The sequence below is a fragment of the Labeo rohita genome, chromosome 25 (assembly GCF_022985175.1).
Source record: "Labeo rohita strain BAU-BD-2019 chromosome 25, IGBB_LRoh.1.0, whole genome shotgun sequence".
NCBI classification, from domain to species: domain Eukaryota; kingdom Metazoa; phylum Chordata; class Actinopteri; order Cypriniformes; family Cyprinidae; genus Labeo; species Labeo rohita.
Window position 1 is genome coordinate 2,415,342 of NC_066893.1, and position 26,929 is coordinate 2,442,270.

At 41.5% G+C, this 26,929-nt stretch overlaps 1 pseudogene; it reads left to right on the forward strand.

Moving 5' to 3' along the window:
* The first annotated feature begins 285 nt into the window (after window positions 1-285).
* Window positions 286-26,929, forward strand: LOC127156279 (interferon-induced very large GTPase 1-like; annotated as a pseudogene).

A 26,929-nucleotide genomic window follows, 5' to 3' on the forward strand; every position in this document is an offset into this window, starting at 1 on the left:
TTCTACTAAAAGAAAATGTAGAAATATCCAGGATCGTTCAGATGAAGATATCAAAATATCACGTCTCTGTGATCAACATGACCGGCTTACACGCGGATGAACTTTACCCAAGCAGTGTGGACTGCATTGGTCAACTAGTTAATGAAAAAATCAATGCCTTCATCTATGTTGTAAGAATGGATCAGTTAACAGATGCTGATAAAATGGGTCTGGAATGGCTACAAAGAGCATTTGGTGACAACGTTCTTCAGTTTGTGATGATTCTCTTTACCTATGAGAGAAAAGAAGAGTGTGACACTATAAAAGATGATATGGAGAAAACCCCTCTTTCAGAGCTGCTGGAGAAATGTGGCAGAAGATATCACATCTGCAGCAAGAGGATGAACGACCAATCAGAGATAAAAAAACAGATGAAAAAAAAAGATGAAAAAGATTGACCATCTATTTAAGGAGAATAAACTGCAGTGCTACACGGGAGAGATGTACAAAACTGCATTTAGACAGAGAGAAGACAGCAAATGTCAGAACATTGGTAAGAATACTTTTGATGTCTTGTTGTTTCATATGTTGTTTTTGTCTGATGTCCAATAACTAATAATTATAGAATCAAATTACTTGTACAAATTCTTGTACATTTGGCAATTCATCCTATTCATAAACTAAATAAATATTAGATTTTCTTCTGTTTTCTTAAATTAGGTGAATTGAGTCAGACAATCTATCAATAATGCCTGTTTTCTGTTTTACATTACTACATTATTCTTGTTTTGAATCATTTCAGAAAAGAAACTGAAACAAGGACTGTTAAGTTCACTCAAGTCACAAAAAAAAAAAAAAAAAAAAAAACTGTAAGGAGTTATGACATGGATTTTTAAATCATTTTAAAGGGTCATCGGATGCTAAGTTCACTTTTTCATATTGTTTGAACATTAATGTGTGTTGGCAGTGTATGTACAAATCTACCCTATAATGATAAAAATCCATGCAGTGGTTTTTAATTAATCTGTAAAAATAATATCCCCTTTTTCAAATCCAGCCGTTCTCAGATGCCTGTCTGTGTGGCGTCACACCAACAGAGGCCGCTCCCATGATAGTTGATTGACATGAGTGTTTTACCTCAGATCAGCTGTAACAGTCCAACCTCTGTTTCGATGCTGGAGCAGGGATGTAAGTTAGACAAGAATATCTCTGATTGAATGATTGAGGTGTTGTGTTGCTAGATGTAATAATGAACATAGTGGTCGTCATTTACTCCCGACATCTGAGTCACTGAAGATTCAGTGGATTATGTTTGTTTGTGAAGGGAATGCGCCTCCCAATCTACATATATCTGTCTTTGTTTGCGTGAATCATTCGTGATCCAACTTCACTTACAGCAGAAATGAGTATAAGGGTTTTTTATGAATCTTTGCGATCGCCTTTACTTATAATGTGCTACTTAGCAAGTTTAGCGGCTAAATGCGGATACAGTAAACAGGCTCGTCACTCCACAGAGAGAAGAGAGGGGCGGGGTGAGCAGAGCTCATTAACATTTAAAGCAGCCTTGACCAGAATGGGATGATTTTTGCAGAGCTGATTTTGACAAGGTAAAAAGGGTGTTGTTTTACACAACCATTGAGAATTTTTAACCAAAGTATTTTATAGACTTTTCATTAAGACCCTAAAGAATCATATCAACTTGTGGAAAATGGGCATCCGATGACCCCTTTAACATGTTCCTTGAGGTTTTCTTTAATGTTAATAAAGTTTCTTTGCAAAAACAAACAAACAAAAAAAAAGTAAATATGTGGAACAATTATTATTTTCACCCTCATTCTGACCCTCTGTCCAAACAACCTGTTTTTAAGGGGCAGGTCCTTCTCAGTAATCAGTCACTGTTATGATTTGCTAACGTCATTTCATAGAAAATAATGGTATTGCATGTGAGTGGTTTGACAAAATAAATAAAAGGATCAATTCCAGACAAAGTGATGGAAGCTGCAGTCAGATCTAGTACCACTTTTCTTTGTGAGCTCTCCCTGACACTGTGCCTCATTTACAACACAACATACCCAGAACTCCAAACAATCCTTTGAAACAGGTTTTTTAAACCTAATGTGTCAAAACGAATGTTCTTTCATTCCATTTTTCCTATTGACAACAGACTTAAGCATGAGGACTGTGTCAGAAAGTGAACTGTATACTGTATCCAGTGTAGACAAGATAGCGGCAGTGACTGCAATTTCTGTTTGCTTTTGACATAACGAACCACTCCCATTCAGCGTATTTAAAGTGATCAGTTGTTAAGCTATGGCAGTGTTTATGCAGATGTTTGTGCCCAGGTGTTGTCACCATGCACGTCAGATCCAAACAAGCCATTTTTAAAGCTTAATTTAATAAATCCCTTAAATAAAGTCTCTGTAAATCCACTGTATGACACTAGATGGCGCTTATGGAAAAGCTGAATTACAGCTGTTTCCTGTGAACTTCGTGGATAAAGGAGCATTGCGATTAGGAACACTACTTTAGACTTTAGTTTATTGTACATGGAGTGAAGATGAAAACAAAATGCCATCAAATCTTTTCTGAAGACAGTCCGAACCTTCAGAGGTACATTCATATAATTAATTCATTCGTATTTTCATTATAATTCCAGATTTATGCTTCTGCCAGTGGGTGCCTAACCCCCAATTGCTTAGTGAAAAGCACAGACTGCAAATACATTATGCACACATTCTTTCTATGAGGGTTGCGCTTCACTAAATAAAACAAAAAAATACCTGTTTACAATAAGCACTTCTTCGCACATACACAGGACAAAGTTTGAGGGCGCACATGTAATATCTGAGGGAGCGCAGAGCCATGATCACTATATACATGGGAGAGGTAGCCAGCTGCAAGCTGAGACATTCGTGCTTGCACCCTCTCATACAATAATGCATTAAAGCTTATTGCTTTAAATCAGTGGTTTTCAAACTGGTCCTGGAAGCACGCCTGCCCAACACATTTTGTATGTCTCCCTCATCTAACACACCTGATTCTACTCATCAGCTCGTTAGTAGAAACTGCACAACATGAATTGAGTGTGTCTGGTAAGGGAGACATACAAAATGTGCAGGGCAAGGGTACTTCCAGGACCGGTTTGAAAACCACTGCTTTAAACGAATGTCTTTTCACACAAAATTAAATGTTATTCCACGTGCTGTTTGCAAATGAGATTGTGCATAAAACTGTGCTTTATGCTGCACAGTGTTTATTTATCATCAGTTGTTCAAATCGTGGTAATCAAATACAGTTTTAATGATAATTAAAATATGAAATGGTAATACTAACCGTGGGAAATTTTATCATGATTTATCATCAAACCGGTAATCGTTACATCCCTAGTTAAGATATGAAGCTTGCAAGAAGTTTTATTGGTACAGAGACCTGTATACTTTTTGAGAAATAAAAAGTGGGCTAGTAGTATATAGCTAGTAAACTAACTAAACTAAAATAGATAGTAAACTAGTCAATGAGCTTACTGCTACACATTGAATGGTTTAGCATTTACTAGAGTGATTCTCAGCATGCTTTCAGAGTTCCTCTGAAACCCTCTACCTTTCCCTGCTCCACCAGTATAGATCTGCTACGGGTTATTATATAGGTAACTTGTGCAGCAGCAGTATGTCTTAAATACTCACAGCACTGGTGTATGCATTGGCGGTAGCAAGTTCTTGTACTTGCTTTGCAGCAGCAGCAATAATCTACAACAACAGAAATAACCTACAGCAGCGTAGCAGATCTATTTCGCCAAGACCAAATATATTAACATTGTCATATCCATTACCATGATAAAATCTTCAGATAGTTGTTATGATTAAAACTATGTTTACTTGTGGTTTAATTAACTGTAAGGGAAACAGGTCAATTTACCTCAAGGGGAATCATTTAGGGTTTTATAGGAAGTCTGAACAGAATCTCTGTTCTACGGCTTATCACTGACTCTGCCAGCGATTCATGGAACAAGCCATATAACATCAACTCTGCAATGGGTAATACTATCCATAATATAATTAAAACACTATTTATTTGCACTGTAATGAGATCAGCAGCTTAAGACATTAACTTGTGAGCACAAAACACAAGATACTTCTCTTCAATATAAATAAGGCTTTATTGGATAAATCTAAGACATATAAACTAATCTAACACATAAACACACACATTCACACAGGTGCAGAAAGTGAGAAAAGAATGAGTTTAGAAGAGTAAAAAAATATGAAATCCCAGGTTTATAGCAATTGCAATTGCTTAAACCTGAACAACCATCAATCATCTAATCAACCCTTCTCAATGAGTTTATTAAACTTTATATTAAATGCACCAGTTCAGCTAGAATCTGGAGGTTGTAGTTGTGTTGCCTTTGTGTTAAGGGATTCCCTCTGATGGAGTCATGTACGCTGGTTGAAGTTTTGAGGCGGGCACAAAGTCTGAGACACAGCTTAGCGGCAAAACTTAACGTAGAACACAAAACTCTCAACGGAAAGAAAAGATTAAAGCAAAAGAAAGAAATTTGACGATCTCCTCATGTTTTCGTTTTAGAGGAATGGCTGCCATACAAGCAAGGAAGTGTTCAAAGAATGCAAAAAGCAGCAGCACAAGTGATGGCAAAAAGCACAAAATAAAAAGCATGGCTAGGAGCGATGGCTAAGACCAATAGCTAAAAGCATGATTAAAAGCAATGGCTAAGAGCCCTTACTCAAAGCAAAATTTTATGGTGTCCTGAGTTTTTAAATTAAGATTTTGGACACATCCCAAATAGGGTCTTGACCAATAAAATGTTGTCTTAACTTAGGTATTGCTATGTTTCTCCTCCCAAAACATAAATCAACATGTTATCTTATCAGTCACATGGTCAGAATTTTCCCGCTCTTGCAGAGTATAATTTGTATGTGATTTTTGAATGATAGAAATGTTTAAAGCATAAATTTCCAAAATCATACATACCAAACACAAATCCTTCAGGAAACTTTGTTGGGTGGTGCTCCTTAAGCTATTCAATAGTTATTAAAAAGAGTTATGCAATGGACTGATGTTCATTTATAAGTCCTTTTAAGCATCATTTTGGTGCATATTTATGTAAAAAGATATTTCTGCCTCATGTCTGTACACTGTAATATGAAGCCACATCGGTTCACATAAAGGAATTATTTCCAACACAATCAACAGAAGTTTTGAATGGGGTTGGAGCAAAAACATGGTTCATATAATGTTTATGATATATATTATAGATATAATGTTTTGATACTATGCTAAACTAACATGCTAGCTAGCCTTTATTTATGTCACAAGCACGGCCTCTGTGGCTCCCTCTAACCGCCGTCAGCGGGAACCTTCTCCGGACTTTTAGTTCACTACATTTCCCATCACCTGGGTCGCTCACTTCCGGTTCCGGGTCGGCCGGGTTCACTTCCCCTCGGTGGCCATTTTAAGAGCACTCTGCCGGCGTTTCCCTCGCGAAGTTTTGTTTAGTCATGCTAGCAATCCTGAGCATTCTTTTCACGGACTGCCTACCCGTTGCCAACCGGACTGTTTCTCGTGTGTGTGAACCTTTGCTGCCTGCCCTTTGTCGACCCTCGTTCGTTTATCGGATTAACTCCTTTGATCGCCGTCTGCCCCGACCTTTTGCGCGGACTTTCGTTTATCTTCGCCACACCAGTCTGCCGTTGTTGAACCTCGCCTGTTTACTCTGCCTGTTATAATAAAGCTGTTGCAAATGGATCCAACGTCTCCGGATGTGTCATTGACTACGTCACAGAAAACTTTGCCGCCTACGGATCCAGCAACAGTCGACCAGATCACGTCGGAGCTTTCAGCTCAAGCCACAGTCCTGACGATACAACAACAGCAGTTGGACCGGCTCACCAGTCTCACGGAGCAGCTCGTTCGGGCATTACAAGGTCTGCAGGTAACCGCCTCACCCGCTGCGCCTCCCGTGACCACGCCACCACCAGGGGCTCAAGCGGTTACCGCCAGCCCACGTCTCGCCTTCCCAGAGAAGTTTGACGGTACGGCAGCTAAGTGTAAGGGGTTTCTTCTACAGTGTACTCTCTTTGTGAACCAGCAGCCACATTTGTACCCCACTGATGAGAGCAAGATTGCCTTTGTGTGTTCCCTCCTCTCCGGGAGAGCATTAGGTTGGGCCACTGCCGTCTGGAGTCTGGACCAGCCTGCCTTTCTGTCATTCGCCACTTTCCTCCAACACTTCAAGGAGGTTTTCCAACCCAGCTCTGAGAGCGGAGAGGCGGGGGAACAGATCGTCAAGCTGCATCAGGGCCGACGGACCGCAGCAGACTATGCCCTTGATTTCCGCACGCTCGCTGCTCAGAGCGGATGGAATGATGGGCCCCTCAAGCTCCACTACCGCAGAGGTCTACATCCAGATCTTCAGGTGGAGCTGGCTTGTAGAGATGAGGGTCTTACCTTGGATCAGTACATCGATCTCTCCATCCAGATCGACAACGTAATGCGAGCCCGTAAGTCCAGTCGACCCTTTACTTCCATGCCCCAAACCTTGCTCGCCGCCGAGGCTGTCCCCGAACCCATGCAACTGGGAGCCACTAAACTGACCGTGGAGGAGAGGGAGAGACGGCTATGAGGCAACCTGTGCCTTTACTGTGGTCTGGCTGGACACATCAGGGCCAACTGTCCCACTCGGCCACCCCGCCCGCCCACCCACCTCGGTGAGTAATGACAGTTCTCATCTGAATCGATATGAGATACCAGTGACGCTAATAATTGAAGGTGTTCCAGTTAGAACCACTGCCTTGATAGATTCCGGCGCTGCCGGGAATTTCATTGACTCTGACTTTGCCGTCACTAACCGTCTTCCCATCCTCTCTTGTGCCCCTCCTGTGGCAGTGGCCGCCCTCGATGGGCGACCGCTAGGCTCCGGGCGGATCGACCACACCATCAATGACCTGACTCTCCTCATCGAACCCTCTCATCAGGAGACCATCCGCTTCTTCATCATCTCTTCACCACAATCACCTCTCATCCTGGGCTACCCCTGGCTAAACCAGCACGAACCAACTATTTCCTGGGCTCAGGGCACCATCACCCACTGGTCACCCCACTGCCGGCAGCACTGCGCTTAACCAGCCACCAGGTCTTCCGCCGCCCCTACACTTCTCACACCCAGTATTACCATACCCGTCGAGTATCAGGACCTGATCGAGGCCAGACCAGAGCCAGCCAACTGCCACCTCACCGTCTGAGGAGACTGCGCCATTGACCTCATTCCGGGATCTTCTCCACCCAGGGGTCGCGTCTACCCACTCTCCCAGCCCGAATCGGAGGCCATGAATACCTACATCCAGGAGGAACTAGCTAAGGGTTTCATCCATCCCTCCACCTCGCCCGCTTCGGCTGGATTTTTCTTTGTCAAGAAGAAGGACGGAGGCCTACGTCCTTGCATCGACTACCGCGCACTCAACGACGTAACAATCAAGTATTGTTACCCACTCCCACTCGTTCCCCCAGCCTTGGAACAGCTACGAACGGCCAAGATCTACACAAAATTGGACTTACGTTCTGCCTACAATCTCATCAGAATTCGTGAGGGGGACGAGTGAAAGACGGCCTTCTCGACTGCTTCCGGCCACTATGAATACCGGGTAGCATGTCAGCATGTCAGGGCAGTCCTGCAGCGTCTCATTAAGCACCAGCTCTACGCCAAGGAGGAGAAATGCGAGTTCCATCAGGAGAAGATAGCCTTCCTAGGCTATATCATCAGCCCCGAGGGTGTCGCCATGGACGAGAAGAAGGTCGACGCAGTTCGTAACTGGCCACACCCCACGACCCTCAAAGAGCTCCAGCGGTTCCTGGGGTTCGCCAACTTCTACCGTCGCTTCATCCGAGGTTTCAGCACTGTGGCAGCCCCTCTCTCGTCTATGGTCAAGAGGGGCAACTCCCGTCTTACCTGGTCTCCACCTACCATCCAGGCCTTCTGCGACCTCCGACAGAGGTTCACGACGGCTCCCATCCTTCATCACCCGGACCCCGACATACCTTTCCTCATGGAGGTAGACGCTTCCAGTACCGGCGTAGGGGCGGTGCTTTCACAGCGACAGAGCCAGCCACCCAAGACCTACCCCTGCGCTTACTTCTCCCCCAGGCTGACCACAGCAGAGAGAAATTATGACGTGGGTAATCGGGAGTTACTGGCGATCAAACTTGCTCTCGAGGAGTGGCGGCACTGGCTCGAGGGTGCCCAACATCCGTTCACCGTGCTGACGGACCACAAGAACCTCACCTATGTCCCCCTCAATCTACGCTCGCGAGTTCTGACTGAGGTGCACTCTACTCCGAGTTCCAGTCACCCAGGAATTGAGGCCACACTCCACTTACTTAACAACCGTTTTTGGTGGCCATCCTTACGCCCTGACACCATCACCTTCATCAAGAACTGCTCCGTTTGCAACACGACCAAGGTTCCTCGCCAACTGCCTGCCGGCCTTCTGCAGCCCCTACCCGTACCTAAGTGTCCTCTCCTCCCACGGTCACACCACCATCCTTACGGTCATGGACCAATTTTCCAAGGGCTGCCGTCTCATCCCTCTCCCCAAACTACCCACCGCCATGGAGACGGCGGAAGCTCTATGTAACTCAGTGTTTAGATTCTACGGGCTACAAGAGGACATCATATCAGATCATGGGCCCCAGTTCACCTCTCGACTGTGGACAAGCTTCTTCCGCCTCCTGAGTCAACGTCAGTCTCACTTCGGGTTACCACCCACAGGCTCTGTCACAAGCGCGGCCTCTGTGGCTCCCTCCAACCGCCGTCAGCGGGAACCTTCTCCGGACTTTTAGTTCACTACATTTCCCATCACCCCGTACCTGGGTCACTCACTTCCGTTTCCAGGTCGGCCGGGTTCACTTCCCCTCAGCGGCCATTTTAGGAGTGCTCTGCCGGCGTTTCCCTCACAAAGTTTTGTTTAGTCATGCTAGCAATCCTGAGCGTTCTTTTCACGGACTGCCTACCCGTTGCCAACCGGACTGTTTCTCGTGTGTGTGAACCTTTGCTGCCTGCCCTTTGTCGACCCTCGTTCGTTTATCGGATTAACTCCTTTGATCGCCGCCTGCCCCGACCTTTTGCACGAACTTTCGTTTACCCTCTGGGATTATCTTCACCACACCAGTCTGCCGTTGTTGAACCTCACCTGTTTACTCTGCCTGTTATAATAAAGCTGTTGCAAATGGATCCAACGTCTCTGGATGTGTCATTGACTACGTCACAATGTACCTGTTGCCACAGGAGCAATTATGTTTTTCACATTTTGTGAGTCTGTATGAGACCATTGGAATGTATAATTTTTAAACAAGTGGATCCACACTTTACGTAAAAATATATGAATACTCATGAGATCACATTGATAGTTCTTGAGGTGATGTGTATTTTATCAAAATGTCTGTGAATCCACCACTATTTCAGGCCAGTAAAGTTTGTCCTGTATTCTCTCTGATATGTTCCCCAGGAACGTGGCTGTAGACCACTTCCTTAGAAAACAATCATTATTTATTAATATTTATTAATACTGTCATGTAACTAAACTAAAATTATTTTCTTTTTCAGGTTTAGGTGAAAATTCCAATGATGAAAAATTGGTGATAGAAAGAAAATCTTCAGTTTGGACTGAAAACATCACATTTGGGAGCCATCTCAAATTCAATGAGCAAATGATTAAAAATGATCTAGAAAGAAGACAAATAAAGAGGGAAGAAGAATATAAAGGAGAAAATAAGTTGCCTGAAATCGATGATTCATTAAAGGTGAGTGTTCCAAAGAAAAGCTTTTAGACAATCACACACAAAAAAAGGGTGATTGTTATTAAAATATGATTTTATTGGGGCTGGAAAATTGAGATTCCTTTAATATGAAACGCAAATTACTTTGGTGACTCTGATTCAGTCAAGTACAATTAAGGTAAACTTCGCATGTGAACATTTAACATGGGCTTTAACCGAATAATCGCCAAATTTGAAGTAAAAAATAATTAATATAATTGCCTAATAGTATCAACGAATTTCACTCCTTATTTTGTGTGTGTCCTGATCAGTACTCAGTAATTTCAAAAGTTTATTGACAGTAAGGCATGTTATGGGTCAGCTCAGCACACCTTTTTTGGGCAGTACCTCTTGAGCTCCATCAGGTTGGATGAGGAGCAAAGGTGCACAGCCATTCCCTTTCTGACATTCACTACATTGTGTGTCATATGACGACATATGGGGGATCATTCTTGGGAGCCCAATCATCTCTAAGAATATTACAAAAGGCCAGTGAATTGCAAATGAAATTTGTGTGTGAACTCTGTATGCAAAGCGATGCCCGAACATGCAGGTATTTAAGGCTGGTGCGTGCAGATTGCACTTCAGCTTTGTTCTTCGGGGGGAGTGCACGCTTCTCTTTATATGAGAAGTGAGTGTCCCTTTCATCACTGGCTTTACAGCACATGCAGTGGCCTCTTTTAAGTTTGCATAGTTAAGTGTGAGAGTGTTTCCCTGGGTGTTTCGGTGGTTTCTAAAAGAGCTAATTACCTACTGAGAGAGTGAATTTCCTCTAAAAAACTATTACACGGCGGCTCGCTTCATTATAAAGATGCCGTTCCATCCATGTCCATTTGAGTGCCATGCTCTTTCTCTTTCCCTCCTATGGGCATGATCGCTGTGTTCTTTGAGTCAAACCCATGCAGAAGCAGCTTTCGTGGGCGGTTCATTTTCTCACTGTGAGAGCATGACCATCAGGGCATTACAGTTGTGGGTTTTGTATGTTTTTTCAAAGAAACATTGGAGAGCAACATCAGTCCCATGGTGACTGAGGCCACGGTGGTGAGAGTTGAGGGTGTTGTAGAATTTTCCTTGTTCAAAATAAATTGCTCTGAAGAGGTTTTGAAGCCAGTAAGACTTTATTGAGCAGGCAACAAAGTCGAGTTTACACAGGTAACTCCAGAATATGTTTTTCACACTCATATATATACTTCTATAGCTGTGTACAGCATACCATATATGCATTGCTGTATTTTGGTACAAGGCTTTTTACAATATATAAGTTCCTGAAGGTTGATCAATAGCTGTCATGTATTTCCAGCTCCTGATCAGGTTCTTTCCATGTCTCTGTGTTTTTCAAGCTTTAAATAGGTTACTTACTGCTTCCTCAGCACACAGTCAGATGATAACTAGTAGATAATAGTAGAATAGTTTTCTCTTATGAATAGGCATAATTCTATATATTATATTGAATGAAGTTCAGTGAAAATCTTCTTCATTCCTCCCCCCTCTGGGGCTTAATTAAGTCCCACTTCCCTAACTTTTCCCAGAGCGTTATTTCATAAATTAGATATCCTAGTTTTAACACCCTAGTGACTAAATTAAATCACACAGATTCTTTACCAAGGACCTAATTTATGCAGTCACACCCCAGAGGAGATCAGAACCAAACATCTCCCCTCTTGATTGGTGTTGGATTTGTGATAGAAGGGAGTAAAAGATTCTGATTCCCCAACTTTTTGAACATGTTGTTGGGGGTATGATCATTAACTAACTTTGTCAGTACCTATACTATATATCACACACATTCAATTCAAAACACAGTATGCATAAGATGTCTTCAACCCAGATACTTTGTGCATCGTAGAGGGCCACTCTTGGGGAGAGGTTAGGCTAGCACATACACCCAGAGTATGGCTCATCTCATCTTATTCGTCCTCCGTCGAGGTGCTGGAACATTCATCCAGTGTTTGTAAATTTAGTTTATTCAGCCATTCTTGATAATATTCTCCCCATGTGTTAGCATAACCCTAGTACATAATCCTGACCAGTTTTCTGGTAATGTTGACAAGAGGCCATATTCTGGTCCACACATCCACCATATATCTGCCAATGCAATATCAATTTCATCAAATATAGGTGGTGGACCTTCCTTTATCACTAAATAGCACTGTAATTCAGTTGCTAACCTGTAGTTTGTTGTGGATTTGAGAAACTGGCACCAGTATGGGCAAAATGCCATTTTTTTGGGTACAGTTTCTAAAAACATTTATCTCTCTGCCTCTTTCTATGAAGCATTTGCCTCCCAATTTTACTACATCTAACCCCATGACATTTGATAGTCCTGGACACTTTTCAAACCATTCGTCATGAAATATTCTACAACTGGAACTGTGAATGGGTATTGGTACCTGTTACGGTTGCTGGTGCTGGATGGAAGACAGGATACAATGTATGAAACAAATCTTATTTTAATTACTTTCAAGAGGAACAGACAGGAACACAGAGCGATATCCACACACACAGAAACTCAAATCAACAATACAGACCGACCGGGAACTCATGACAAAGACAGATTTATAAAGGCTAACTAATAATGACAGACAGGTGAACCAGATAACGCTAACAGGGACTAAACCAAAGTAGACAGATCGACGGGGGGAGACAATGGGAGAAACTAAGAATGTAAACAGACAGAACTGTGACATTACTGTGAAAACAAAAAACAAAACAGACAAGAGGGGCGAAAAAACAGCAGAAAAACAGAGTCCATGTGGGAGGAGGCTTCGGCGGAGGATGGAACCCCGGAAGGGGGACAAAAAACAGAGTGATAAGGGCAAAAAACAAAGTCCAAGGCAGTGACGATTGGGGGCAGGAGCCAGGGAGGAAACATGAGGGACCCGGAGCAGGAGGAACCTAGCAGGACCCAGAACGCAGCCATGATGACCCACGGTGGAGCCGATGGAGGGAGGAGGCATGGTGGAAGAAGGGCTGACGACTCCATGGGCCGACCGACAGAGGCAGAGCAGCTGGTGGAGGAGCCCGAGGTGGAGACGGAGAGCTGAAGATACAGGGCGACACCGAGGATCCGGAGGGCCAAGGCGGAGCCCTAGGCTCTGGCGACCAAGGCGTAGGCGGAGATCCGGAGGTCCGCGGCGGAGCCGGAGCGACAGAGGATGGAGGCTTTGCCGGAGGGAGGGAGGAGTCCTTAGGAGCCGGTGGGACGGAGTGACGAGGCGCAGCCGGAGGAACAGAGTCCTGAGGTGACGGAGGGATGACGACCGACCAGGGCGGAGCCGAAGAGATGAGGGAGCCCGGTGGAGCTGGTGGACCGATGGGCGACGATGGAGACAAGGGCGCTGAGAGCCGTGGTGGAGCCGCAGGGTCGGAGGGCCGAGGCGGAGTTCTGGACTCTGAGGCTGAAGGCGGAGCTGAGGGATCCTCCAGCCATGACGCCGATGGAAGCTGGCAGACCCGCGGCGAGCCCACTGCACAGGTGGTGGGCTGAGGGTGAGCAGCGGGGCTGTCAGGGGACAGCGGTGGCCAGACAGACGTTGACGTAGGCAGAAGAGGGAGGGTGGGTGGGGATTCCATACAGGCAGGCATAACGTGACAGGTAGATATTTCTGTAAAGAAGTCTATTAAATCCCCAGAGTCATTTTCTAGAACTTCCGTAGAAAAATCAATTAAGTCCCCAGAGTTATCTTCCAGCTCACCCCCAGCAGTGGTGCAGTGGGCAGGGCTCTCCATAGCCCTCACTTGCTCCATGTTGCACTCCCCCGTCACGGTAGATGTAGCCGGCTCTCGCACCTGATCGGACGTGTAGGGCTCTGGCTCTGTAGCGATCTTTAGCTCTGTCGCTCGTGGCTCTGGCTCGTCATCCACGGTGGGCTCGGGCTCAAACTCCGCATGTCGGGGTGCTGGTTGGCTGGGCTGTGGGTCTAGAGTGGGGATGACGTCCTCCTCGATGATGCCGATGGTCCACAACGATCCACAGGACGCCAGCACCCACTCGATGTACTCCGGCAGGCTCTCTTGAGGACCCTCCCCAGATAGCAGCGCCTTGGTGGTGGTGTTAAGTCCGGCGTAGTAGAACTTGCATAGGCTGCTATCCGGAAAGTGGGAGTGTTCTGCCAGGAAGATGTAATCACGGGTGTGGTCCTCGAGAGAGCGTTCCCCCTGCTTCAGGAGGATGAGGAGAACGGTAGGATCCATAATAATAATCAAAAAACAAAAACACTGAGGGAAAAAACGGAAAAATAAACGCAGGGGAAGATGCCGGAAAAAACAGTTTGGGTCGGTCTTTCTGTTACGGTTGCTGGTGCTGGATGGAAGACAGGATACAACGTACGAAACAAATCTTATTTTAATTATTTTCAAGAGGAACAGGCAGGAACACCGAGCGATATCCACACACACAGAAACTCAAATCAACAATACAGACCGACCGGGAACTCATGACAAAGACAGATTTATAAAGGCTAACTAATAATGACAGACAGGTGAACCAGATAACGCTAACAGGGGCTAAACCAAAGTAGACAGATCGACGGGGGGGAGACAATGGGAGAAACTAAGAATGTAAACAGACAGAACTGTGACAGTACCAGGGTTGGGGTCAATTCAGGAATGAACTCAACAATTACAATTCAAAGAAGGAAATGGAATTGGAATTACAGGAAGTGGAATTCAATTCAGGGAAATTCCACTGAATTCTGTTTATTGCTGTTTCTGAGCATTTATTTGTGATTGCATTTAGAGACATACATTTGAACTTTAGTTATGATGCTTTACAAATACCAAGTAATGTATGAAATAGAGTTGATCAAATGCAAGTAAATAAAAATGAGAACTGTACATTATGAATTAATAATTGAATGACAGTGGTGATAAGTTTCTGGATGTACTATACATTCAATATATGATTACCACATAATATATGTCTCAATAGTCATGTTCATTCATGTATTTCATTCACTATTTATTGCATCGAATTATCGTCATTTCCTGAAATTTGACATCGCTAAGATTGCATCTCTCAGGCCTAAATATCTCAAGTGGAATTTAGTGGAATTTATTTGATTTCATTTCTGTTTCCTGACATTCCAATTCAATTCCAATTCCATTTCCTGTCAGCTGTATGCAATTCCAATTCCAATTCCATTCCAGGAAGTGAATTGGAATTTACCATTCATTCTCAATTCAATTCATGAATGGCCCCAACCCTGATTGGTACAATATATAAAATTTGTTTTGCTTCAAAGCAGACTATGCAGTTTTCCTATTTCTCTTTTTCTGCGGTATAATTTACCCATTTATTTATTTTACACCAATTATTTTCTTCTGCCTTTTCCCATAGGATATCTAAATTGCTCGTTTTCACATTACTGATGTTATGGTTATGATTTACAACATGTCTATTTTGTCTCTATATTTTTTGCTGTTCATCCCATTCTTGTTCTTCCTGCATTAAATCAATGCCACTACCGGGTTCAACTGAGGGCTGAAAACTTCCACTTTCTTCTGAACACTCTTAGATACACTAGGTCACCTGAAACAATAGGGCACGCCGCATCAATTTCCTCCTTAGGCTGATGCTTCCTTGTTTCCTGTAAATAGATAGCTGTGTGTTGTGCAGTTAGTTTCCTCATATAGGCTCTAAGTTCCATATGCAATTGTTCAAGCGGAGGTCCTTTATAAGGACCCCTACAACATGGCGCAGGCATGGGTTGACCCGTAAGCATTTCATGTAGTGTTAAATACGTACTTCTGTTAGTTTGCATACAATAACTCATTAATGCAAGGCACTTGACACTTGATGACTGCTAATCGTTTAGGTAGCGTCATTGCAGAAATTAACTGAATTATTTGGTCTGCATGTTGAATTGGAGTTCCATCTGTCTTTCTGAAACCTCTTTGTTTCCATACTGCTCCAAATAGATGGCATACACCATGAGCATAGGCTGAATCAGTAAAAATATTTGCAGTCTGTCTTTTTGCTAATTGACAGGCAATTGTAAGAGCTTTTAGCTCAGCTAATTGAGCCGAACAAGGTTGCACACAGTGTTGAAAGATTACAGGTACAAATTTATCTTGATCTTTTCTTATAACTGCATATCCTGTATGAGTTCCTAAATGATCTTTAAAGCTGGAACCATCTACAAAATAAGTCACTTCTGCCTCAGAAATTGGTGTGGATTCAAGATCTGGTCGTAGTCTAGTAAAGGCTAGGGCATTGGCTACACAATCATGTGGTTCCCCTTCAAAACTTCAAAGGAATCAATTCAGCAGGGTTTACTGTATTACAACGTTTAATTATAACATTGGATATGTGAGTAATGTGGAATACACCAAAATACGGGCTGGAGTCAGAACAAATTTTCCTTGCTCTGTTAATTCCACAGTTTTGTGATGTGTGTAAATTGTTACAGGATATCCCATTGTTATTGTAGATGCTTTGTCATAAGCATAATGAACTGCTGCCAGGCCTTGTTGATAACAGGGTGGATAACCTTGCGCTACATTATCTAGCTTTGTACTATAATAAGCTATAGGCTGCTTTTTCCTTCCACTGCAGGTTTCTTGCATTAATACAGCTGATATGTGTGATGTACTGATACAGCTGGATGTGTGAGTACAGGTGCCCTCTATAATTCCTTTTTTATGGATTCAAATGCTATCATGGCATCTGTAGTCCAGTTCAAAGCGCTGCTTAAATTGTCCAATCCTGCTTGTTTCATAATTTCTCGTAACTGTGCAATTTTTATGGCATAATTCTCTATCCAGTCTGCATTAAAACCTACCATTCCTAAGAATGTCATCATTTGGCCTACTGTTTGTGGTAATGGTATTTTGTTTATGCCTTCCAAATGTGTTGGGGCTATAGCCTTTGTCCCAAATACAATTAGCCTTCCTAGATATTCAACTTGTAGTTGGCAATAATGTAATTTACTTTTAGATACTTTATGGCCTCCTTGGGCCAATTTGGTGAGAACTTTGATAGAATCTTTGTGGCATTGCTCTAAAGTTGCCGAGCAAATCATTAAATCATCCAAATATTGTAATAAGGTACTATCAATCATTGGATCTTCTAAATCTGCCCGGAGTAATTTATTAAATATATGTGGTGAATGTTTATACCCTTGAGGCATTCTAGTATAAGTATACTGTTTTCCAGCATATGTAAATGTAAATAAATACTATTCTACTTTCTTCTGCTAATGGAACACTAAAAAACACTGAGCACAGGTCAATTACCGTGAAATATTTAGCATCAGAAGGAACATTTGTCAGCAGTGTGTGTGGATTTGGAACATCTGCTGTCCAGTCTTCCACTATTTCATTAACTGCTTGTAGATCATGAACAAGACGCCATTTAGATTTATCAGCTTTTATAATAGGAGCAATTGGAGTGTTACAATAACTAGTTGTTTCAATTAAAACTCTTGCCTTTACTAAACCTTCAACAGTGTTTCTTATGCCGGCTTCAGCTTCAGGTCGTAAAGGATATTGCCATTTTCTCGGCAGGCATATTCTAGGTTTGAGTTGTACTTCTATAGGATTTGCAGATTTTACATCATTTTACATCTGTGTCTACTGAGACCATAACTCAGGCGGGACCTGACTTTCCATGTCTTTAAACAATTCACTATTGGTAATTTCTTCTATTTTAGGAATTGTCATCATTTGTGTTTGTATTTTATAATTAACAACAACTTCCTGAGGGACACCTATTAATATGGTGTTACATCAAATTTTAATATAATTTTTGTCTGTAGAGTGAAGAATTAATGGATTAATTGTTGTTTTCCACTGGCACTGTTTAGCTTTTTGCATCATTGGTCCTAAATCTTTTGTTTCCCAATCTGTTCCTACATATAAGGATACATGTGGAACAAAATTTGGTATATTGAACCAATTTTTTATGAATTAATTTTCATTTATTTCCATAGCCGCTCCCTTCTTTCCAACTATGATATATTCTGAAGTCATTTCTATTTTTTGCTCTTTTGTCTTTTCTTGCCAGTTTTTTTCTTTATCATTATCTTTGTCAGGATCATATATCATGGTACAATGAAATTTTGTCTTTGGTAATCGAGCCTCTGGAATTTGTGCTTCAATGAATTTTCCTTATTTATCCATTATTTGCTCTTCATCATCTTCTATTTGTCCTAACCAATATACATTAGCTGTTGGTTCTGAAATCATCATCATTTGAGTTTCTAGTCCCTGCATATCTATATAAACTCCATTTGGAGAACACCTTATTTGCAAACCCAGCTTGCATAACGCATTTCTTCCTAATAAATTAACAGGAGTTTCATTTGATACTAGGATAGGTATGGTCACACTTTTGGTTTTGGCTTGTAGGCACACTGGAGCAGTCATCGGTATCAGCTGCATTTGTCCCGAGAATCCTATTGTCTTTACAAATTTTCCAGACATGGGGAGATGTGAAGCATAATTTGAATTAACACAAGTATGAACTGCTCCTGTATCGATCATCATGAATGCAGATTTACCTTCTATTTTATTTTGCAACATTGGTTCATCATTAGCATTGGTTGTTAACACTGGAATCTGACTCTCCCCTATAGGATTCTCTGGGCCTCTCTAATACCCTTGCTTTGAACCTCCCCAATGATTTACCATGCCATATGTTGGGCCTTGTGATGGACTCCAAAAAGGCTGGTGCCAGCCTCCCCTTCCCATCACGACTGGCTGTGTCCATGAACCAAAAGGGCATCTCTTACTTTTGTGCCCCAGCTGACCACATATCCAGCATTCTTCAGACCATTGTGCAGATTTGCCCTTGCCTGTCTGGTTTACTTGGACCATTTTCCTTTCTCTTTGCATCATTCCCGGCTGTTGTGCATAGATGTGGATAATAGGTGTCAGGGTCTGACATGCATTTGGAGGGATTCTAGCAGGTGGAGTCATTTGAACTGCTGGTGGTTGTGTCAGTTGAACTGCTGATGGTGAAGCACTTGCAGTATTTACTACTGTCATTTGTTCCACTGCATCTCCCTTTACTGTGGCTTGAATCTTTTTTTTTATTTTTGTTATTTTTTCTGCAGTTCTTTTTCTTGATTTTTAAATTTTTGTTCATTTCGTTGATATTGTTCCACTGCGTGTACTACATGGTCACAAAACTCTTTATGTGTTTTGGAGTTTAAGCCAACTACGTCCTCTAGTTTGCTTTTTACTGGTTGTGGCATGGCATCAATAATGGCATTTCTGAACAATGTGGCCATTAATGGGTCTCCTTCTGGATTCCCAGAAGTAAAACCTTGACAACTGGCTGGGTGTAGTGGTTGTGCAGCGCCTGACCAGGTGACAAAGTACGCTCTTTTGTCTAGTTCAGTTCCCCGGTATGGTGAACCCTAGGCCTCTATTCCAATTAGCATGATAGTTGAGTTTGGCAGAGAAACTCTTTACCAAGCCCATTACTCGAGCTGCTGCCCCTTTCCATGAGCCCTTGTAATGTGGCTAATACTCTGTATGTTTTGGATGCCCTAGTGGCCACCCCATACGTTGTGTTCCCACTGTCCAGTTCTCCTTTAGTGAACCCAGCGTCTTCCCCGCAACAGAACTGGCTCTGTCATTGGTCTCTGTGGAATTGGTAGCCTTCCCCTTTGCTGGAGCCCACCACAGAGATTCCCCTAGGTCAGTACTCCCCACTGGTGAGTTTCTAGGTGTATTTCCACACGTCATCTCCATTCGAACAGGGTGTGGTTCTGTAGCATTCCTCTCCCTGTGAGGAAGAGAATGTGTCCCAATGTTATCAACCAGGTGTTATTCTTCAAAGCTATATGCTTATGCCTTTCTAAAGAATCAGAAGAGGCCACAACTGCAGTGACCTCTTACTAGGTGAGTAGCACTCCTTTTTAAGAAGTAGGGTTGTGGCGTTTAGTATAGAGACCCCCATATGTCGTCATATGACACACGTCTTAGTGAACAACAGAAAGGGAACATCCTGGTTACCTATGGTAACCCCTCGTTCCCTGTTGGAGGGAACAGAGACCTGTGTCCCTCCGGTCACAGCCATGTATTGACTGCTGACATGCCAAAACGCTACCTCGGCTCCTCAGAACAATGCAGAAGTGTTATCTGCACACGCCAGTCTTAAATGCCCACGTGCAGGCGTGGCTTCGGATGCAGATTTCACACGCTAATTTCATTCGCCTTTTCTGATATTCTCAGAGGTGATTGGGCTCCCAAGTATGATCCCCCATATGTCGTCATACAACACACATCTCCCTTCTCTCCATCAGAAAATGTTGAATTTAATCCATTTTAGATTAAGGCTGGAGCATAACAAAATGTGAAGAAAAAAATGGGAAAAGTGTTGTAAATACTTTCCGGATGCACTGTACTCCACTACCACTACCACTACCACCACCACCACCATTTAAATACTGAAAAAGAAATCTTTCCTCTTCACTGTGGCATGGTTTCTCATTATTGAAACAAATATCCCATGTTGTAGTAATGACCATGATGCTTATGCATCATGGCAGAATAAGTCTTTATTTCACAAACTTTGTGCTTGGAAAAGGCAGCCAAAATGTGTCATTTAGAGAAATTGCATGTTGGACACCAGGTTTTTAACATGCTAATGCTATTTTCCAAATAATAATGTTTGGAATGTAATAATAATTTATACTTATTTAACACTGAATCTTGGATAAACCATGCAATATTTAAAACATTTTTAACCCTTAAACAGGCAATGTGCACCATGGGATACATATTATTTAGTCTTTTGTGGGAGGCACGAAGAAGTATTTTTCATCCAATACTGTTATCATTATTATAGTTAAGGTTGTTTGGAGTATGGGGGTTACATGCCTTGGTTCAAATTTTCTTTGCTTGTTTTGTCAGTTTAACCATGTATGGCCATGGGGCTGGACATTCAGAAATTCTAGAAAGTAGACGTATATTAATCTTACTTTTTTCAGCAAAACAATGCAAATCAGCTGTTAGTCTATAAATAAAGAAACTACACAGTAATCACAGACATCACATACAATACAAGAGGAAACCCATTGATAAATAAAATCTCTCGGAGGGGTAGGATGGGGGTGGACGGGATTATGAATTGCATCAAGGGGAGTGGATCGCCCCCAGTAAAAATCACATTCCAGGGCCAGGGCACTGATCAAACACATCTGAAAAATCTAACTAAAGTCTTCAGGGAAACATAAAAATAATATGTTGTTACATAAATTACATTATATGATTGTTTAGGTATGGAGCTAAACCTTGCAGGATAGTGGACCTTAAGGGGTGGAATCGCACACCCCTGAGAATGAAGATGAGACCGTTCAGAAATGTAAAAAAAAAAAAAAATACAAGAAATTTCCGTTTCTCAATTTTAGGACACTTAGGCATGTCATACATACAGCATGTTTTGAATATTACACATTTGTTTGCATCAAAAAAATCATAGAATTATTCATGACTTGGGCTGTTTTTATACCCTAATAGGGCAATGTACAATGCCTGGGAGATACAACTAATAAATCAAAAATATAACAAGTATTACAAACATTTCTTAGAATATGTTTTACTTAAGTCCAGATGATATAAAATGTGACATTAAATGAAACCCTCTTTTCTAGGGTTAAATAAATAAATAAACAAATAAATAAATAAATATACATACATACATACATACATACATACAGGTTCCTATTACTTTAATAGTCCTAATTTTAAAGACTTTGAAGATGTGTTGCAATAAAGTGAAATAACAATTCCTCAAAAAATCTAGTGTTGTGATTACCCTTGTTAATTTAGAATGGCACTGTCTATTTATTTATTTATTTATTTATTTACAGGGGGAAAACAAAGCCTTTGGAATGATCAGACCAGCTCAGTATCTGAACCAGGAAATCAGTGAAAGAGAAGAAATACAGAATCTATTTCACAGACTTCATCTTCAAAGCACACACGATAAACTGAGACTTGCAGATGTTCTTCAGTTAAATGAATATTCATTGCAGTCTCATGAATCCTGTGCTGAAAAGGAGCAGATTCAGACTTTCCTACAAAAACTACTGATGATGAACTACAAAGCAAGATACATTAATAAAGCTGATGTACAGGTTCATACACAACAATCAGATAGTGACCCAAATGAAGATGACTGTGATTTTTTCTCAGAAATGTCTTGCAGTAATGAAGTAACAAGTCAAACCGACCCCGTTCACCCGATGGATGTTCAGATGGCTGTGTTTCATTGTGCTGATAGTTTCCTAAAGCAGCTGATGGTGACTAAACTGTCCCAGTGTCAGTATGCTCTGCCTCTGCTTGTTCCTGACCCGTTCACACAAGAGATTAACTTCCCTCTCTGGACATTTAGACAAATCAACAAAAGCTGGAAAATGAGAAACGCCAACATCAGTGAAACCCATCCGGTCTATAAAGCACAAACTCCATTGGTGTCTTTTTTTAGGTTTGGCTCTGTGTCCTCATCCAAGTCTCAGCTGATGAACAGTCTGATCAATGAGAAACACAACACGTTCTTCCACAGAAACTGCCCAGGCAGCAGCAAAACCAGAGTCCTGATGGATGGAGTGGTGGAGATCGCTTGGTTCTGCCCATCTGAAACATGTGATAACAAATTCACAGACTGTGTTGCTTTCTGTAATCTACATGGTGATGCAGAAGTCCATGAGAAACAGCTGCAGATCCTCACTGAAATGGCCTCGGTCAATGTTGTTCTTCTACCACAAATTCGCAGGAATGACAAAAGCACAACAATAATCCAAAGCCTGTACAGTAACAGAAAGCCACTCATTTGTATTTTTACTGAGGATTTTTCAACTCTCAATGAGACACGGAAAGGAAAATTCAAGATTGGTTTGAAAGGCAGAAATCAGTCAGATGTATCTGAAGAACTTAGAAAAGCTATAGAGAGTTGTCTTTTACCTACTGGATCATCTTCCACTTTCAGACTTGAAGATGTGTCCAAACACTCAGACATCAGAGTAGATGAGGAAGATGATGATGACTGCAGGAAAGGAAAAGAAGCTGCAGAGCAGATGATGAGTTTACTGAAGAAGGTAGATCTGTCAGAAATCAAAGAATCACTTCTGCCTCATCAGGGGAGACTGTGGCATCAGTGGTGTCAGAAGAACAAAGAACTACATCAACCTCAAGCAGACAACATAGAAAAAGAACTAAGTCAAAACTAAGTCAGAAATGATGGAAATCCGTCAACAACAGCATGATTATGACATCAGTGAGTTCATAAATCTCTTTATTAATCACATAAATTCACTTGCTGCTAGCAAGATGTATTTTCTTAAATGGCTTGGAATCCTCCTGAATGAATATACATCAAAGGAAATTTCTGGTCTTCTTCACAAATATGATGAAAAGTGGTCAACAGTTGTAAAATTAAAAAAAAATTGTGATAAGTATGAACAACTGACAGCTGAACTTGAGGGAATATCTAAGGAACTCCAAGCTGCATCCTTTGGTTTGGAGCACATCAAGAGGGAGATCGGTCAGATCTATGAATCATGTTCATCAGTGAAGAAGAACAAGAAAGACCTGCAGATTGACTTCTCTTCTTTCACAAGTCTTGCAGCAGAGATGATGATCTCTGGTTTCCCACTGGAGCTGATGGATGGAGATATTGCTTATGTTCCTCTGGACTGGATCTCTGCTGTTCTAGATGAACTCATCAAGGCCCTGGGAAACCAGAGAGTCTTTGTGCTGTCAGTTTTAGGATTTCAGAGCACTGGAAAATCCACCATGCTGAATGCCATGTTTGGACTCCAGTTTGCTGTCAGTGCTGGCAGATGCACCAGAGGAGCTTTCATGCATCTGATCAAAGTGTCAAGTGAGATGAAAGCACAGATGAGCTTTGACTATATTCTGGTTGTTGATACCGAGGGTCTTCATGCTTTAGAACCGGCTAGAAGATCAACAAGAAATCATGACAATGAATTGGCCACATTTGTTGTTGGTCTTGTAAACCATACATTGATCAACATCTTTGGAGAAAATCCAGCTGAAATGCAGGACATTCTTGAGTCTGTTGTTCGGGCCTTCCTGAGAATGAAAAAAGTCAGACTGAATCCCAGCTGTGTGTTTGTGCATCAGAATGTTTCGGACATCACAGCTAAAGAGAAAAACATGGAGGTACGGAGACAACTGCAGGAAATGCTGGATGAGATAACAAAACTCACTGCTGAAGAGGAAGTCTGTGATGCTGAAAATTTTAGTGAAGTCATTGAATTTGATGCTCTGAATGATGTGAAGTATTTTTCACACCTATGGGAGGGAAGCCCACCCATGGCACCACCAAACCCAAACTACTGTGAAAATATTCAAAAGCTAAAGGAATCTATTCTTTCTCATGCCACAAAATCGCATGTAATAACACTAATAGACTTAAAAGATCGTATTAATGATCTCTGGAAGGCTTTACTTAATGAACGGTTTATCTTCAGCTTCAGAAATTCTTTAGAGATTTCAGCATACAGGAAATTGGAGACAGAATACAGCAAATGGTCCTGGACTATTCGCAGTGCCATGGTGGACACTGAGAACAAACTATACAACAAAATAGAAAATGAAACAATTCATAAGGTTAAGAAAACCTATCTTGAAACTGAAACTGATAAAGACAAGTGAAGCAGTGAAAAAATCAATGTCAGAATTCTTTGAAAAAGATACAGATGCTGCTTTACTAATTAACTGTAAAACATTATTTGAAATGAAAATCATAAAGCTTCAGGAAAACGTCATCAGAGAAACAAAGAGAAAATTAAATGAAATTCTCCAGCAGCGTGACCTAAAGAGAAAAGATTGATGCACAGAGGACACATCATAAAAATGCTCTTTATGAAAAGAGTAAAGAACTTGCCTTAAAATTCAAAGACAATACAAGTGATGCAGAACTACTGAAGAAAGAGTTTGATTTGTTTTGGAGTCAGTGTGTAGAGATGATCATCGAAGAAACTCCTGCAATCAAAGATATTGACATATTTAGAGATGTGAGAAAACTCCTTAGTGAAATCTATGAAAGTATCCCTGTAGACCCCTGGCAACAAGGCCAGGCATACAACATTTTCACTGTGTGGAGTTACTGTGAATATGTTAAATTCAGACATCCAACAAAAACATGGTTTAGAGAGGCTTACAGAACCGTCAAAGAAATGTTTGGAAAAGTTCAAACTCTGTCTCAAGAGGATGAATCCCAAATAAGATCATTAGTGACAGATGTTGTTCAGCAGACAGACAAAATGATTCAGTCATTCAACATTTCAAAGATGGGCTACAGCATCATCTGCATTCAACAAATCATAGATTACATCTGGAGGAGAGTGAAACAACATGAGAACGGACCAGTGAAATATGTGTTCAAGAAAGAATTCTTCACAGATTTGGTTCTTGCCATCTGTAAGAGAGCAAACTGTATGATCACTGACCAACAAACAATGTTCAGGAAAGCCAATGATCCTGTTTTTTATTTGGAAAAGAAAAGATATGAGTATTATAGTATTTTCCAGAAATACTGCCATGGACCAACATCAGCTGCCATTTTGGGTGAGATCCTATGTCAGAAACTCAAGGAGCCCATTAAGCAGAGTGTCTACAAGAGAACAGCCAGAGATCTGGCAGATGAAATGAGAACAAACTGTGAATCACTGAATGGAAACAGATCAAAACTGGAGAAACACATCCTGAGAACACTGGCAGAAAAGGAGGACTTTAACAAATACATGAATTACATTGATAATCCCAAAGATCACTGCAAGAGCTTTATCAGAGATGAAGTCAGTCAGTATGTCCCAGATAACTTCAATGTCAATGTTTTGCTTAAGGTGAAGGAGTACATTAAACTTCTGCAGCAGAAGATAATGGAAGCAGCACACAAATCTACTAAACATATTCTAGCGATCGGTGAAGATGTTGGTTTGTGGTTGAAGCATTTCACAAATCAGCTCTCAGATGTGTTGATCTTCTCTGAAAAAGACCTCAGTGGAGTAAAACATGATGATGTTGATGAATTTGAACTCCTAGAAGATGCGATAAATAAGGAACTTACTGTTATATTGTCTGATATCTGCAGTACCTTCAACCCCAAATCTTTTCTAGCAGAACTGGACTACAAGGACAGACCAGATGAGATTTTGATTGATCACTTTTCTCAGTGCTGTTGGGTTCAGTGTCCATTCTGTAGAGCCACCTGCACCAAAACCATAGAAAACCATGGTGGAGAACACAGTGTTCCCTTCCATCGTAGCATTGGACTGAGTGGCATTCATTACGACAAAACATCCAACTTGTCTACTCACATCTGCACATCAGCAGTAGCAAACAGCAATCTATATTTTTATCCTATAGGATCAGAAGATAAAGTCCCATGGACAGCATACAGAAGAGCAGGAGGAGAATATGCAAAGTGGAGCATCATTCCTGACCTCTCTGAACTGCCGTACTGGAAGTGGTTTGTGTGCAGATTCCAGAAAGATGTGGAAAAATGCTACAATAAGACATTTAGGGGACGGGGTGAGATTCCAGATGAATGGAGAAAATACACAAAACAGGACGCTTTTGAGAGTTTGGAAAAATACTTTTGATTGAACAGTGAAACTAACTGAACAAGTTAAATGTGTACTGATTTAAATTAAGGGTCACACTTTAGTTTGGGGATGTGTTCTAACCATTGACTTTTGCTTTAACTATATATGAGACAAACTAACTATGACTTAAGTATTGGCTGCATAGAACTGTGAAACCCTGCACTATGCCAGAACTAATTATGTTACCTTAACATTAACATTTTTTGGGGGTGCCTTTTTTATTTAGTTATTATATTTTTTAAATAATATTTATTCACATATACTTTAAGCCAAAACTGATAAGAAACATCACAGGCAATTTGTTATAGAAGCTAGCAGTATCCATAACAAAATGATTACTTGTATACAACCTGGAACAGAAATTAAATTAGTTTAATTTGTGCTTGATGTGTGTCTTTATCTGTTTCTTGAAAGTTTTGATGGTTACAACAGATCAGGTGGAGCATTGCAGCATGTACCACTAGAAGCACTGAAAGGGTAAAGGTTTTGAAAATGAATACTTTTTGACTTCTTGTAAATACTGTACAGATAATAAA